The 17,750-nt window shown below is 37.9% G+C and overlaps 1 protein-coding gene across 2 annotated transcripts in view; it reads left to right on the top strand.

Moving 5' to 3' along the window:
• The first annotated feature begins 271 nt into the window (after window positions 1-271).
• The window catches only part of LOC140845908 (transmembrane and coiled-coil domain-containing protein 5A-like), a 161,778-nt gene continuing 144,299 nt past the window's right edge, over window positions 272-17,750 (top strand). For both annotated transcript variants that reach the window (XM_073221162.1, XM_073221205.1), the window contains exon 1: window positions 272-1,283. The gene's annotated coding sequence lies outside the window, so the exon portion shown is untranslated. The remainder of the gene's footprint in view (window positions 1,284-17,750) is intronic.

Below are 17,750 nucleotides of genomic sequence, written 5' to 3' on the forward strand. Positions count from 1 at the left end.
TTGATAGAGTTGTCCAGACCTTCAGTTTCCTATTGATTCTCTGTCTTGGTGACCTTTTCATTGTTTATACTGCATTTTTAAAGTCCTTAACTATTGTTGTATTGGTCACTATTTCTCCTTTTAGCTCTGTTAGTTCTTACTTTATCTATTTAGGTGGTCTAGTTTTGGGTGCATAAATATTTACAGTTGCTACATCTTGATGGAGTGACTTCTTTCTCATTATATAATCTTTTTCCTTTTTCTTTTTGATTAAAGTCTAGTTTTTGTGATGAAAGTGTATTTACTAGGATTCCCTGTCCAAGAGACTGTAGGATGGGCTCTGAAGCTACCCGGGTTCTCTGATAAGGCTTACTAGATGGTTAGGACTGGGTACTGTACTCAGTAGTAAATGGGACTATGTTTTAGCTTCCCTGCCCTGGGGCGGAGGGCAGCAGAATGGTCCCCAGGGCTTGCACAGCTCATTTTTAGGGACCTGAATCAGGCCAGAGTATGCATTAAATTCCCTGACTAGGTGGGGCACCAGTTTTGCTCTACATATGGGAGAAGCCGTGAACTGTTTTTTTCTGTTAAAGTGCCACTGTGTGCAGGGCTGTTGGATGGGCTACATAGCTTCCTGTGTGCTCTAGTTTGGTTCCCTGGTTTTGGTTTCCTGCTCAGGTGGAGCAGGAAAACTATCTTTAAAACAGGGAAGCATCTTTTTTTGTGCTCTTGACCAAAGCAAACCTATTTCCTAAGTTCCCTGGAGGAAGAGTGCTACTTGCTTTCTCTGTAGACAGTCAACTCTGCCTGCCAGATTCTGTGTTTGGGCTGTGGAGCTTCCAGGTTCTGGCTAGGCTTTCTGGCCAGGTAGGGTTAGGAGCTATATACAGTAATGACCAGAGCAATGAATTAGCTTCCCTGCCTGAGCAGAGTGGGGGAACTGACTCCGAGCCTGGAGATGCTTTGTTTGTGGTCTTCAGCTATGCTCCTCCCCAAGTTCCCTGTGTCACTGGTTTACTCTACAGATTGTCAGCTCCGCCTGCATCACTCTCTGCTCAAGTGTTGCTAGCTATGCAGCTTCCAGGTGTTCTGGTCAGATGCAACTGGGAGCTATACTCAGCAGTGCGCTCAGCACCCCTGCTTGGGCAGGTACAGGACAGGCTTCAGGTCTGGTAAGGATCTTCATTTGGAGACCCAAGTCAGGCAGGCCTGCATCCTGCAAAGTTCCCTGGTCAGAGGTACCACCATCTTGGCTGTGTAGATGAGCAAAGCTGCTGGTAGTGATTACTGTCTGGGTGCTACAGGTGAGAACTCAGTCTGCTAATATCCAAGGGCTGGTTGCTGTAAGCTCTTCCCCCTTCTCTGTTACAATCAAACTCCAAGTGGTTAAGCCTTGCATATTCCCTTGCAGTCCCTGTGGAGTAAGACAGGAGTGGGGGCTCCCAAGATGTCACCCACAACTCTTGGGGCAGCTAGATGTCCACCCTGGGTTCTCTTTTCCCACTGAAGGAACTCAGGGAAGACCACCTGGTGTGATACTGTGCCAGCTGGGGAGGGGGGAGGTGCAGTGCTGTCAGTATGTACCACTCCTTTCCCCCCTCTAGTGCAGTCTGTCTGGGTCTCTGGTGTGGTGCTGGGGGTTGCTTCAGTCTCAGCCCCATGTTCTAGGATTCTCTCAGTGGTGTCTTCTCCCTGATTAGTTGTTAGTTCTTATAGAGAGAGCAGAGTTAGAAATGACCTGTGTCACCATGACCCATACTTTTCTTTTTAAAACAACCTGTGTCACCATCTTGGTGACCCATATGGATTTTTTTTGTCTTCATTGCTTTCAACTGTGCTGTTTTAAGTCTCCTTGAGCTGCCCCCTAATAATAGTTCACTTAGCTTTTTTGTCAGGCTTATTCTGCTAAATATCTGCTAAAAAAAAAACAAGAGTGTCTTGTTTTTCTTTGAAATCTATACTAAGTATGAACCAAAACATGCCTATTTTTGCTTGGAGTAGGGAAGGAGGGGCTCCGGCTCTGCGAGCAAGAGGAGAAGGAGCGTTACAGATGTTTTCTTAGACATCTTCCCATGCACTTGCCCCATGGTGGATATGGGGAGTTGTCCCAGGCCCTGTTCTGGTTTTGCCTGTTGCTGGTGGCTGATGAAGTGGTCTCTGGGGTTTGTGCACTTTCTGTGAGGTGATGTTTACTTTCACCTGGACTCCTTCAATCAATGATGTCCCCATTGGGGAGGCAGCTGTGTTTTCTTCGGCCCATCTGTGGGACACTACCAACTGTGCTCCACTCCCCTGCAGCTCCCTGGCAACCTCATGGTGCATGTCCCTCTTTAACCCTGTGCTCCTTCCACGGAGCCGCAGGAACCACTGAAGACCTCTTCTGCATCATCTGAGGGCCTTGGAGAACATAGCAGGCCAGAAGCCATCTTCTTTCTAGGGTTACTACTTCACTGTCTGTTGAAGTGGGACATACATTTAGAAATATTTGGACCAGAAATAGATATCAGTCTTTGCTTGAGTGTATCCCTAACCACAGGGAATATTTTACTGAGCATCATCCTCACCTCTCCCTTACTGGGAAAGGGATGTTGACAATTGACAACATCACTTGGCATGCTCTAGAGTCCTTGAGCTCCCTTCATTCTGTGCTTTGGTGGAGGCATCAGAGCGGGCCTTTGGGTAGTGCAGCTCGGTACGCACCTCTTATTAGGCACTCCCAATCCAGAGGAGGAGGGCTGATCCAGTAGACCCTGTAGGGTGTTGGCTGCCTCCTGCTGCTTGCAGCTCCATTAGAATGAGGAAGTGAGGGGGGGGGGGCGAGTTTTCTTTCCCTGGCTTGATTCAGACCTCATGAGCCAAAATACTAAATCAACAGGAAAAATAACTCTATATATCCTGCTACATTGCCATGTACTACAGGAAAAAATATTTCCTTGAATTAAATCATTTGGGTTATGGACTAAGAGGCATTTTTTCAAATTCATTTAGAGTTCAGCAAATTATCTAGAATTGTCCTAGATCTGTCAAATTTTAAAATTGAAAAAGCTTAGCTGTTAGAGATTCTGTTCTCTAGTTTTATAGGTGAACAGACAAACATAGAGAAATAAATTTTGTTTACCTAGGAGCTAGTATCCCAGAACATGGATCTCTTGACATCCAGTCCAGAGTTCTTTCTACTACACTGTGATCTCTTTTCATGGAATGCAAAACACAGTGGGTTCTGTATTAGCTGTGTGACCTAATACAAATGGCCTCAAGTTTATGTTCTTCAGTTGTTTCAAAGTAAACGGGATGGTAATAGTACCTATCTTACAGAGAGACACAGATTCAGTAATGTGATGCATGCACAGAGAGCTTAACCTATGAGTGTCACATGGTTAGGGCTTACAAAATGCAAACTCTTATTAGTCATTATTAGTCATTATTATCATCACTGGCTACCACTCCACTTTTTCTGTCTGAGTTTATATCTGTTATGGCAAATTAGGCAAGGCTGTTGCACAGTAATGTGCAAATGTTCCATTTAAACACTAAGAGATAGATTCTTTCCTCCAACTACATGTTAATATAGCCTCCCTAATCTTTTCTGTCTGACTGCAGGGCAGAGGGAAGGTGAATCCACACCTGTTGCCTCTCATTCTCTGAACCACTTATGGAGACAGGATAGGAGAGTCCAGATATAGCACACAGATCAAGGAAAGTGCCACTCACTGGCCATTATCTGGAACCCGTGCAGTGATCTACAAGCTGGAGCCCGCAAGGTTCCCTACAGCTGGACAGAACCCAGGAATGCTTACCCTAGACAAGATCATCAGTATCCTAGGAAGACCCACTTTCCTAGTCACCCACCACCTTAGCCTTGCTTTGAGGGAATTAGCTTTTGGACTTCAATAGCAACTTCATCTTTTTACCTTTGTTCTGATGATTTTGTCTTTTTTGATCATTTAAAATGTTTTAGGACATAAATGTATAATTATATAGAGTATATGTAATATATAATATATACTAATGCATAAAGCATTATGGAATATTATTACAAAAGTGTTTTTTTGATTAGTTTCCAGAAGAGGTCTTGTATCTCTTCCAGAATCGTGCAGCCCCTCTCCCTGCCACCTCTGCTAGTGTTTCCATCTGCGTCTTCATGGCCAGGTGGTGATGTTGTGTTTGCTGTTCTGCAAGGAAGTATGAAAAAGACAGTAATATTGTATCAATTTAAAAAGCTTTTTTAAAAATGATAAATTTTTATGGTTTTTTGTTTCAAGATGTCTTTTCTTTTATGATGTAATAGTTAATAATAGATGGTAGGAGGTTTTTTTAAATGCCATTACTTGGAAAAATATAAACAGGACTATAACAGTCTCCCTCTCATTTTTATCATATTGTAAGTTCATTTGTATACAAGTAATAAATTTACATAGTTAATTAAATAAAAAAGGAAAAAGTAAATGGTTTCCCTGTACCCCACCTACTAGTGTTACTGATATCTTAGTACTTTTGTAGTTTATGTGCATGTATATATATGTGTTTGTGTGTGTGTGTGTGTATACCTGTAACACACTTTTTTATTTTTACCCCTCTAACTCTTTTAAACCAAAGATAAAATTTACTGCTCTGCCCTTTGCTCTTTTCACATAAATGTGTTATCCTGGAGGTTTTTTCTTTTTTTTTTCCTGTATCAGCACATTGAAGCATTTTCTTTCATCCTTTCATAATAGTAGCAGAGAATTTAAAGTAGGATTAAACTGTAATTTATTTAACCAGTCTTCTAATGCATATAGAACTGTTTGTAACTTTCTGAAGCTATAAACAATGCTACAGTGAATAGCCTGGCATATTTATCATTTAACACTCATGCAAGTCTATCTATAGGACAAGTTCCCTCAAGTTCTCAATTGCTAGGTATGAGAATAAATGCAAAGGTAGTTTTTTTCCCCAATAGGTTTGTTTGTTTTTTATTTTGATATTTTTTTTTATTGAACTATAGTTGATATGCAATATCATATTGGTTTCAAGCATAAAGCATAGTGATTTTACAGTTATATGCATTATTAAATCCTCACCCCAAATAGTGTAGTTTACTGTCAATGTAGAAAGATGTTCAGAACTCTTGACTATATTCTCCATGCTGCACTTTCATCCCCCTGACTAACATATTATGATTGAGATTTTGTGCCACTTTATTCCCTTCAACTATTTCACCCTCCCAGCCCCAGGGTAACCACCAGTCACTTCTCAGTGTCTAGGAATTTATTGCCGTTTTGTTCATTTTGTTTTGTCTTGTTTTTAGATTCCACATATAAGTGAAATTATATGGTATTTGTCTTTTTCTGCCTGGCTTATTTCACTTAGCATAATACCCTTTAAGTCCATCTATGCCATTGCAAATGGCAAGCTTTGTTTCTTTATTATGGACGAATAATATTCCATTGTGTATATGTATTATACCTTCTTTATCCATTCGTCTATTGATGGATACTTAGGTTGCTTCCATATCTTGGCTATTGTAGATAATGTAATAAACAGAGGGGTGCATATGTCTTTTTGAATTGGAGCTTTTGTTTTCTTTGGGTTAATTCCTAACTAGAATTACTTGGTCAAACAGAATTTCTATTTTTAGTTTTTTGAGGAACCTCCATACTGCTTTCCATAGTGGCTGCACCAATTTACATTCTCACCAACAGTGTAGGAGGGTTTCCTTTTCCCACATCCTCACAACCTTTGTTATTCTTGTCTCTTAGTGGCCATTCTGAGTGGCATAAGGTGACATTTCACTGTGGTTTTGATTTGCATTTCCTGGGTGATTAGCAGTGTGGAGCATCTTTTCATGTGTCTACCATCTGTATGTCTTCTTTGTAAAAATGTCTATTCAGATCCTCTGCCCAGTTTTCAATTGTGTTATTCTTTTGGTGTTGAGTCATATGAATTCTTTATATATTTTGAATGTTAACCCCTTATTGGATAAATCATTTATTAATATATTACCCCATAGTGTAGGTTACCTTTTTGTTTTATTGATGGCTTCCTTTGCTGTCCCAAAATTTTTTAGTGTGATGAAGTCCCACTTGTTCATTTTTGCTTTTGTTTCCTTTGCCTGGGGAGACATGTCCAGAAAAAATTACTCATGTTTATGTTGATGAGGTTTTTGCTTATGGTTTTTTCTAAGAGTTTTATGGTTCGTATCTAATATTTAGGTCTTTAATCCATTTTGAGTTTATTTTTGTGTATGGTGTTTAGACAGTAGTCCATCCAGTTTCATTCTTTTTCATGTACCTGTCTAGTTTTCCCAACACCATTTATATTAACTGGCCATAGGTATGTGAGCTTATTTCTGGGCTCTCTATTCTGTTCCATTGATCCATGGGTCTTTCCTTGTGCTGGTGTTGTGCGATTTTGCTTACTGTGGCTTTGTAGTATAGCTTCAAGTTAGAGTGTGATGTGCGCAGATTTGTACGTCTTTCTCAATATTGGTTTGGCTACTTGGGGACTTTTGTGGTTCCATATGTATTTTAGGATTACTTGCTCAAAAAATGCCATTGGTATTTTGATAGGGATTGCACTGAATCTGTACATTGCTTTGGGCAGATGGCCATTTTGACAATATTAATTCTTCCCATCCATGAACATGGAATAGATTTCCATTTATTTGTGTCTTCTTCAATTTTTTAAATCAGTGTCTTACAGTTTTCAGAATTCAAGTCTGTCATCTTCTTGGTTAGGTTTACTACCACATATTTTATTCTTTTTGATGCAGTTGTAAATAGAATTATTTTCTTGATTTATCTGTCTGTTAATTAATTGTTAGTACATAGGAATGAATTCCATTTCTGTATATTGATTTTCTATCCTGTGACTTTGCTGAATCTCATTATTCTAATAGTATTTTGGTAGTCTTTGGTTTTCTATATATAGTATTATTTCATCTATAAATAGTGATAGTTTTACTTCTTCCTTACCAATTTGGATGGCTTTTATCTCTTTTTCTTGTTTGACTGCTATGGCTAGGTCCTTCCAGTACTATGTTAAATAAAACTAGAGAGATTGGGTATCCTTGTTCTTCATCTTAGAGGAAAAGCTTTCATCTTTTTGCTGTTAAGTATGATGGTACCTATGGGCTTGTACTATATGGCCTGTGTTTATGTGGAAGTATGTTCACTCTATACCCATTTTGTTGAGAGTTTTTATCATGACTGGATGTTGAATTTTGTCAGATGCTTTTTTATCATCTATTGAGATGATCACATGGTTTTTATCCTTCATTTTGTTAATGTGGTGTGTCATATTTATTTATTTATGAATACCGTACCATCCTTGCATCCTTGAAATCATTTCCACTTGGTCATGATGGATGATCCTTTTGATATGTTTTTGAATTGGGTTTGCAGTATTTTGTTGAGGATTTTTGCATCTACGTTCATCAGGGATATCGGTCTGTAGTTTTCTTTTTTTGTATTGTCCTTGTCTGGTTTTGGTATTAGAGTGATGCTGGCCTCATAGAATGAGTTTGGAAGTATTCCCTCCTCTCCTGCTTTTTGGAATACTTTAAGAAGGATGGGTGTATTAACTCTTCTTTAAATGCATGGTAGAATTCACCTGTGAAATCATCTTTTCCTTGGACTTTGTTTGCTGGGAGTTTTTTTTATTACCAGTTCAGTTTTGTTCCTGGTAATTGTTCTGTTCAGATTTTCTGCTTGCTGGGTTAGTCTTGGAAGATTGTACATTTCTATGAATTTGTTCATTTCTTCTAGGTTGTCCAATTTACTGGCATATAATTTTTCATAGAATTCTCTTATAATTTTTTGAAATTCTGAGGCATCAGTTGTAATGACTTCTTTTTCGCTTCTGTTTTTGTTTATTTGTGTCATTTATTATTTTCTTTATAAGTCTGGCTAAGGGTTTGTCTGTTACATTTATATTCTCGAAACATCATCTCTTGGTTTCACTGAAATATTTCTAATTTCTTATTGTCTAATTCATTTCTGCTCTGGTCTTTATTTCCCTTTTGTTATTTGATACTTGGATAGTCATAATTTTATGTCTTCATTAACATTATAGAGTTCTTTCCTTTACCTTAATTCTTTTTAAAACTTGAACTCCACTTTATTTGCTATTAAGATTTTAATCCCTGCTTTTAAGTTATGTGTTTGCATTTACCAATTTTCCTTTATTCCCTATATCCCTTTTATTTTCTACCTTTCAGAGCCATATCTTGTGTATAGTTCATCTCTGTCATTTATTGCTATTAGAGTTTTATTATGTATCAGTTCTGTCAGTGTATTTTATTTTTTAGAGTTTATTTTAAGAGCCTTTTGTTCTGTATGGTCTGTTTTTTTTCTTTTGTGTCTCAGTGTTGAACGTTCAAAGGCAGTTTTTCCAATACATAGACTCTTTGTGTATTTTTCTAGTTTTGTTTTATTTCAAGAATTTTTCTTCATATATACCTGTAGTTACTGGTTTAGTTCTTTCTTACGGACTCTAATTATGTATGATTTGGATCACCTGTGTCTGTCATCTTTCGGTGTCATTGTATATGTATAATCTTCTCTCTTTATTTCCATTTTACACTGTTCACTCTTATCTTCTTTCTTCTTTGAATTCCTGTATTTCTTCACTGAAGTTACTATTTTATTAGTTCTTTTAAATTCATAGTGAAATATTTGGTCATGATTTTTATTGGCCCCATGCCAATATTTTTTAGAGTATTCTTTATCCTAAGTTCTGTTTTTCCCCATTATTTTTATTTTATATTCAGATTCAGTTCTTTGCCTGTGATTTTTTTGTTATAACTCATCCAAATGTATTTTTGTTGGTCTAGACTTTGCTGAAGATTGGCACATACGTGTGTGTGTGTGTGTGTGTGTGTGTGTGTGTGTGTGTGTGTGTGTGTGTGTGTGTGTGTGTTTAAAGGTAGTGTAGCCTTCCAGGCTTCACATTCTAAAATATTTTCTCCCTTTATGCTAAAATGTGTCTTCCATGTTACTTTTTGTTTGGTCTATTATCATTTGATTGTCTTAGTCAAACTCTGTCCAGAGAGACTTCTTCAAGCATTCCTGCTAACCCCAGTTCCTACTCCCATTAATAAAGATGATCTATATTGGTTTGTACATCAGAATGAGGCCTGTTATCTTCATCAAGTATATTTTACTGGGCTCTGAGATATCTAGCCATTTTTATGGTTTTTCTCTGAACTTCTACTTTATTTTATCCAGACTGAGCTCCTTTTGACATCCTCACACATATTTTGAAGTATATGGGTAATAACTATATCCTAGTTTTTCCCCCTTTCTCCTTGTTGGCCTTCATGGGACTTCCAGAAGGAGAAGAGAAAAGATGCTGACTTAACTTGCCATGTCCATCCTAGAAGTCTCTCCCTCTATGTTTATTTTAACTATATATCTCTGAGTTATTTTAGCTTTTAAAACTAAATCAATACCTAAGATTTTTCAGGTTCCACTGATACAACTCAGCATCACTGAGACCCTTAGCAACTGATCCTAACCCCACTTTAATCATTCAGTCAGTTTGGATAAACACAAATACTGTATGCAAAGTGCCATAACAGTAGGGTGCCCTTTACTAGCAATATGATGACACAAATACATGAACCAGAGTTGAATAAAGGATCTGTATTTAGTGAATTCTAGCTAAGTAGGAAAGTGTGTAAAGTAACTTTGCCAAATGTTAAATGTTTAGTGAAAAAAGGAAAGTGCATGTAATTTGGTCTTCAAGATAAATTCCCAGATACATTTAAATGCATAGTTCCCATTCAGTTTGCTCTATTTTTCTCACATAATGTCCTTAATAGAACATGTTTTCAGCTATACTCCCAAGCTAGATCATGAGCATTGAACTTATTACTGCTGTATCTCTAAGAATAAGTGGAATAAGAGTTGTTTTTGCCTTCACTGTTTTTTGTCGTATGTATTTACTCAAGTGCCTGGGTAAGGAGGTTTTATTATCTTTTAGCAATGATGAGAGATGGTGGCCAGTTCAGATGGATTAAAAATAATTGTCATTGCTGTGTTGTTTGTCAGTGGATACTTTAGTTTTCATCATAGATTTCTGCCTAGTTTGTATGAACTTATGCAGCATTTGATCCCGAGATGTAATATATATATATAAAAGGGCAAAAAGAGAATACATAACAATGGAAATGACTTTACTCCTTGCCCTTTGCTTTTGCACATCTGTAAGAGGAGAATAGAAAGATGATCCTAAAGTCCTTCACTCCTAAGATGTTGTGCTCTTTAATACTGCTGCAGAAGCAGTGCAAGGGGCTGAACTACATAGATAATCTAAACCAAAAGACTTAAACCCCCAACCTCTAAGACCCCATGTGAGCAACTTTGGGTATAACTAACTGATTGTGGTCTGGATGCATCTGTCCTTACCTTGACTAGAGACACAGCTCTGTCTGTTGTAGTCTCTTAAGTGACTGATGCATGTGTTAGTTTGTTTTCCCATTAGTGGAATATTTATATGCCTAGTCAAAACAACAGCAATCATAGCTGAACTATTCCAAGAAGTCTGAGAAGCTACATTTGCTATTTATATTGAAGGGAATCTTCAATGAAACCACTTCAGCTGCACTTTGAAATCTAATTAACTCTAAGGGGCAATTTTTTTTAAGGGAGGTACCATGTCTTGGAAGCCTGTGCAGCATGAAACATGCCTCTTAGGCTCACACAGCCCTGCCTACCATGCCTTTGAAGGCGCTTGCAGCTGTTGGCTATGACATCTAAAGCAGTCCTCTACAGATGTTAATGTAAATCAGAAGGTATGTTGATGCAAGCCAAATTTCATTTGACAGGTTTTAGTTCAGTAACCAGGGTCCAGGTTTAACTAATAAAAAGTCTGTTTCTCATTCTGTATTATGTGTGAGTCACTCAACATGGGAGCCTTCCAATCAGTAGTCAGTTTGGGTCACCTCTTAATAGTTTTGTACATTGCCACCACTGTGGTCATTTCTAAATGCTTCTGTATTTAATGGTTAGGGGCATTGTCTTTAGGGGTCAGATGGTCTAAGGCCTCATTTCCCTTCATAGCTGGGGGATCTGGGGCCAGTTAGTTGCTTATTAACTCTTTGGTTCTCTTTTTCCTCATGTTGTGAGGATCAAAAGAGTGGTCACTAAAGCACAGAATACAGGGTCTGTCACAAAGTCACATGACTTTACAGTGAAGTTACACCATACATTCAAGGAATAAAGCCTCCCAATTGCACCAGTTCTTCCTCATGATATATTTTATGAAGCTAAAAAGTTTTTAAAAATTCCACATAAGGAAAATAGGAGATAAATCTCACTCACGATAGTGATTAAAATGAAAAACAATCATATCTTAAATGAATTGGTAAATCAAATTCAATTTAGCTACATTTGTAAAATAGCACATCATTTCAGGTTCATCTCAGGAATTGCAGTGTTGACTTAGAAGTAGAAAGCCTTCCCTTGTAACTCAGCATATTAAAATCATATAGTCATCTCAATAAGGCATAAAAACATTGAGTAAAATTCAACATACTTCATAACATGATTGTTACTGCTGAGATTTTTAAAACCTTTTCATTTATAATTAGGAACGAGTCAAACATGCTCATTGTTTTAGCTTTTGAATTTATATTCCCAACCAGTGCAAAAAAGAAATAAGGTTATCAGGATTGAAGAGAAAGCAAGAAAAATCTCATTATTTGTGGAAGTTATGATTGTCTACAAAGAAAATCCATAATAATTTTCAAATAAATTAATAGATTTAAGAGATTTTAGCAAGGTTTTTAGATATATGCAAAAAATTATTTCTATATGGCAGAAACAAAAATACCATTCTTAAAAAGATATAATTTAATCCAGCCAAAAATATTCATCTAAAATAAATCCCATGGAAAGTGTGCAGGACCATTGTGCAGATATTTAGAGTAATTTTTTGAGAGAGAGCAAAAATCTAAATTAAGAAAAATACTATGTTCATGTTGAGGATTCAATACTTAAGAGAGTTTTCATTCAAATACATCTACAGATTCAAAACAGTTCAAATGAAAATTCCACTGAAATTTCTTTGATGATTTGTACAAGTTGATGATAAAATATATGAAAAAGCAAAGTCCAAAAATAGTCAAGGCTCTCTCAAATAATAAATTGGAGGACCTTTGCCCCACCATAATCAAGATTTAATATGAAACACCAGAAATGAGGCTTCTGAATTAATCTGAATTATGTTCAGTTTTGATCTCAGATACTACAATATGGAAATATACACATTTTAGAATTCTTGAATTACTGTGTTTCAAAATTTTTTAAAAATTTAAATGTGTATATACATATATATGTATATAGACACTTTGCTTTCTTAGACATATCTCATATTTAACATATTTTTAAGCACTTCTAACCTTCCTCTTTCAGTTTGCCACTATTCCTCTTAAACTATTGTGACAAGAACTGAACACAGTATTCATTTACAGAATGGATTCTCTTATAGATGTCCTCACATAATGTGAACAAAGATTTCTATTCTGCTGGACTAAAGGATCCCTATAGAAGTTACTTTTGCTTACTATTCTATAATTAGGATTGTTTCAGAGTACCAGCTTCCAGATGGTTGGTCTGGTCGACAGAGAAAAGATAGGTAAGGAGCTCACAAAAGAACATGTGCCACTTCAGGGGTGTATAGAAGGAAGAACATGCAGTTGCCAAGCAACCAGCCTGTGTTCCCCGTCGTGAAATACTGACTGTAAGTGGCACAAGAGCCTCAGGTCTTGCTCAGTATAACAGTGATGTAGCCCCTCCCTCCTCCTTTCAGCTCCAGCTCCTTTTCCTTTCACACCCAAGGACAGGTTTCTGCAAAGAGTTCCTTAATTTTGCATTCTCTGCTGACATCTTTGCATCTAGTTGCCCATGTTGAATGAATTTGACTCAGAAATAATACTTGTCTTTTTGGAATTTCTTGGGTTAAAAGTATAAAATCCTAGAAAGATCTTTTAATGTATTTTATCTTGTGTGTGTGTGTATGTGTGTTTTTGTGTGTGTGTATTCTCCATATCTTTTCTAGAGATATTTGAGGCAGCTGGAGTGTTATGTATTTCATTCTCAGTTGATAAAACTGGATATGAAATTAAGTCCCTCTTCTATGATGTGTTCCACAATAAAAGTAATATTTTTCCACAAGAAGAGAGTGTAATATAAAACTATGCTACTCTAGCTGCATGATAAAGATGGTTGAGTTGGGGGATATGGGAATATAGAGTAATTTACCAGTGTATGCCTTCATAAATGCCAAATAATTTCAAAAGCTCAGGTACCAGAAAATCCTAGTATTAAGTCAGTGTTCTCTTGCTTGGCCTGTATCAGAGTCCCTAGTCACTCTGAAGTTCATTGGATAAGGTCCTGGGGTTTGCATTTCTGGTAACTTTTCCAGGCGATTTTGAGACACACCTTTAAGTGATAAGGCCCCTAATCATGAAGAGTCAGCATTGTGATTAGAGTGGGCAGTCTCTCTAAATAGAGGATTTAAGATGCAATTAGCAGAAATATGCCTTCAAAGCATTTTTACCAAGAGTGACCTAATGCAATTAGAGTAACCACACATTCTCCAATTAAAAATAATTTGCCCTGTTTATCCCCAAATCTGCTTTACTTCTTAGGCCATGAGCCTGATCATTTTCTTCACTCTGTATTTAAGTAGTCTGATAGTAGTTGATCCATACCTGTGCTTGGAGGCTACCCTACTTACTTTACCCTTCTGATGTAGATAAAGGCAAAGACTCAACATTAGCCAGCATTTAGGGCAAATGCTCAGATGCACCATCTCTATCAGCACCCCTTTGATTCTGATGTGTTTTCATTTGATTTCCTTTTAGTTCTTATCTCTTTGGACTTCCTGATTTGGTGCTTGTTCCTATTTCTTCTAGGCAGTCAGATCTAACATCTCAATTATTCTAAAATAACACACTGTTGGGAGATAAATCCCTTTTTCTACTGCATGCCTGTGGAAGCCAACTCCATTATGCCGTGCACGGTGAGCCCTGCTCTGCTCCTCTTTCAACAAGAGGCTGGGGGCCCAACTTGGCCCCTGCCATGCCTCTTACTGCTATGAGGGATCCCTTCTGCTCGGTCTTGTTTGCTTCAGTGCAGCTGACCTCAGGTATCCAGTCTCTTTTGATACCAGCTGAATGGGCATAATGTGAGGTAGGGCGGTTGTCTGAACTCAGGTGTGGAAGGTTACTTTGTATGCTGCTGCCTCCTGTCAGGAAAGCCTCTTGGTCCACACAAGACCATGTATCCTGGTGACAAAGTGGGATCCCATCTATCCTTGTTTTGGTTCCACACTGTACTCTCGTCCCTGCCAAGGTCTATGTGTCTAATGATGAACACAGGCATACAGGGAACCAAGGAATCAGAAATATAACAGATTAACTTAAAAAACATTTACTAGTGCCTACTTTGTACCAAAGATTATTAAAAGTATTGGTAATACACTATTGAAATAAAGTCCCAATTCTTGTCCAGTTCATGTTTTAGATGAGGGACACAAATAAATAAATGTAAAACACATCAGGGATGATAAATGCTAAGAAGAAAAAGCATCTAAGGAAGCATCTTAACATGGTTGAATCCTGAGACAAGGGCTTAAATGTTGGTAGTTTATCTTGGGTAGATTCCAAGGTACAATATTGAGGCAACAGGGAAGAATGAAACAATAAAGGAGGAAAATCCCTTCTTAAGGGTTGTTACTCCTGCAGGCATCGGAACCCAATCCCTATGGGGATCTCTGAGGAACGTTATTGAATGTGCCTTAGAATTGTCCACCAGGTCACAGATGGCAGTATTTACTCATAGCTCCTATTCTGCATAGGTCAAGGGTTCTGCCACTTGGTTCCAGGTTTCGACATATACCAGGATGACTGAGTGGGCTCTTATAGGTAAAAACAGGAGAGAAGACCAGAGATGGACAGCAAGAGCTGTGCAGCAGAGTTGGGGAGTTATATTTGCATGAAGCTAATGGCCACAGTAATGGCTGGAGAGAAAGGTGAGCTGAGAAAACAGAATGAGGCAAGGACGGGGATGCATGGAACAATTTTATTTAAGTTGGTTAGGAAAAGCCTCAGACTACCTGCTCTGCGCTGCATGCCCACCTCAGCTCCAGTGGTCACTGCCGTGGACTGGAAGAGCAGTTGTGGTGTCCTGACCTGCATCTTAAGAAAGCGTGAGAATGGTTGTTTCAAGCTGGCTTCTCTGAAGCTCCTGTGGAATGCTGCTGAAGTGGTGCAGGATGAAGAAGTGGGCTGGTAGGGGAAAGGGGCCCACTGGGTGGAAGTCCACTTCAACCAGAACTCTGTGCTTTCATCCATTTTACATATTGAGCTTCATTTCAATAAATCTAGAGCTGAAATGGAGATCACAAGATCACACCAGGAAATTCCTCTGGGAGAACCTGGGAGGTCTCAATCCTGGCACGAGTTACCCATCTCACCTCTAGCCACTGAGTTAGGCTAATATTCAGTGCACCATTAGAAGCTGCCTGTGAGAGAAGGTGTGTCATGAGAGAGTGGTCTATGGGAGTTGACACCTGATATCTAATGAGGAATCCTCAATTTAACTTTCCTTGGATTGTTTTTTTTTAACCCAAAGGGTTAAAAACTAAGGATTTCTATTTCAATACCTAAATATAATCACTTTTTCTGTCATATGATATAGTATTAAAAGGGTTCATCAGCTAATGGCAAAGTATTTATTTCCTGGCATATATGAAAGAAGGAAAAACAATGAGATGCAAAACACATCATGTTTCTGATCTTCTCCCCCAGGATATCCTGCTGTCTACCTTTGTGAATGTAAAATTAATAATCAGCACACCCATCTGAGATCACAAGGCTGTTAGCAGGCCATTCAGTTAGCAAACACGATTGTTTTCTTTGAAGACTCCTGCCTGAGTCTGTTTTTAAATATGCATGTTACATGAACAATAGTCAAAAGTCTGCTTGCCTCTGCTTATTTGTTAATCTTTATCATTACTCATACAGTGATTATTTGGCCTGGTTGCATTCCAAGCATGCCCTTGAATGGTCCACAAGGCTCTAGAGCTTCTCCCCTGAGGGAACTGTTACCTTATGTTTCTCTCCGCCATCTGTTTCTTTTCTGCAAAGCTTTTGGAAACTCAGTGTCTTGGAACAAGGAGAATAACAAAGATGAAATTTATTGCCATCGATACATTTTAAATAAAGTTGGATGTCTTCCAGCCACTCTGTATTGGTTTTCTTTTTCCTCTTGAGAAAATAACAGAAATGAGTTAGAAACCATGCAGGGGACTGAATCACTATAAAAGTGAAGAGAATTTTCTGGAGGCAATCGTGTGGAAAAGCAGGAGCTCACAGGACTAGTTAATAGAGGTGAGTTGCTTACTCAGCTTTATTAACAATTCACTAGGCAGGCCATAAAATACTTCAGATTTTCCACCTTAATCTGTGTCCCTCTTCCCTTGTGTAAAGCATTCACTGTCAACTGTTGCGCCTTTTCCATGATTCAGACATGGTGAGGGCCTCTCATGATGATATTCTGGAGGGACTATTTATTGTAGTGTCATAGTCTTAGAGTAATGAGCTCTGAAGTCAGATAAGAGAATAACAATTATAATGTTGGTACTAAAAGAGTACCATTTGAATATCATTACTTACTTCCACTGAGAGCCAAAGATATGTTTGCATTCCCTCCCCTCTGTGACCTGTCCCAGCCCCAGGTAACTGGTTACTGTATCTTTCTTAATGTAGCTTTTAAAGTTTTGTTAATAATATGTATATACCCCAAATTTGCCATTTTAACTATTTTAAGCATACAGTTCAGTGGCATTAGGTTTAAAATGTATAACCACTATTTCTAAAGCTTTTTCATCAGCCCAAATAGACGCTGTACTTATTAAACAATAATTTTCCATCTCCCCACAACCTACATCCTAGTAATTGCTTATATAAGTAATCCTTATATTCTGCTTTCTGTCTTTATAAATTTGCCAGTTACAGAAATTCCAGATACATGGAATCATTCAGTATGTGTCCTTTTGTATTGTCATATTTTACTTTGTATCATATTTCCAAGCGTCATCTTCATTGTAGCATGTATCAGAAGTTTATTCCTTTTCGTGGCTGGATGATACTCCATTGTATGTACAGTTGGTCCTTGTTATTCATGGATTCTGTGTTTGTGAATTCGCTTACTTGTTAAAATTTTTTGTAATAACCCTCAAACCAATACCTGTGGTGCTTTTGTGCTCCTAAGTGGACATGTTCAGAGTGTGAAAAAATTTCAGTCACCCAATGCTGATGTTTCTACGTGAGGTTGAACAAATAATGCTGCAATAACATTGGTGCACAGGTATCTGTTTAAGTCCCTGTTTTCAATTCTTTGGGGTATATATACGTAGAAGTTGAAATGCTGGGTTATATGGTAATCCTATTTTTAATTTCTTGAGGAACCTCTACATTTTCTGTAGTGGCTGCACCATTTTACATTCCCACCAGCAATGTATAAGGGTTCTGATTTCTCCATATCCTCACCAACATTTGTCATTTTCTGATTTTTTAAAAAAGGATTACAGACATTTTGGTCATATGCAGTGGTGTCACATTGTGGTTTGGATTTGAATTTCCCTAGTGATTAATGATACTGAGTATATTTTCATGTGCTTGTTTGCCATTTGTGCATTTTCTTTGGAGAAATGTCTACCCAGATTTGTCCATTTTTTAATTGGGTTGTTTATCTTTTTGTGGTTGAGTTGTACAAGTTCCT

The sequence above is a fragment of the Manis javanica genome, chromosome 1 (genome assembly GCF_040802235.1).
Source record: "Manis javanica isolate MJ-LG chromosome 1, MJ_LKY, whole genome shotgun sequence".
NCBI classification, from domain to species: domain Eukaryota; kingdom Metazoa; phylum Chordata; class Mammalia; order Pholidota; family Manidae; genus Manis; species Manis javanica.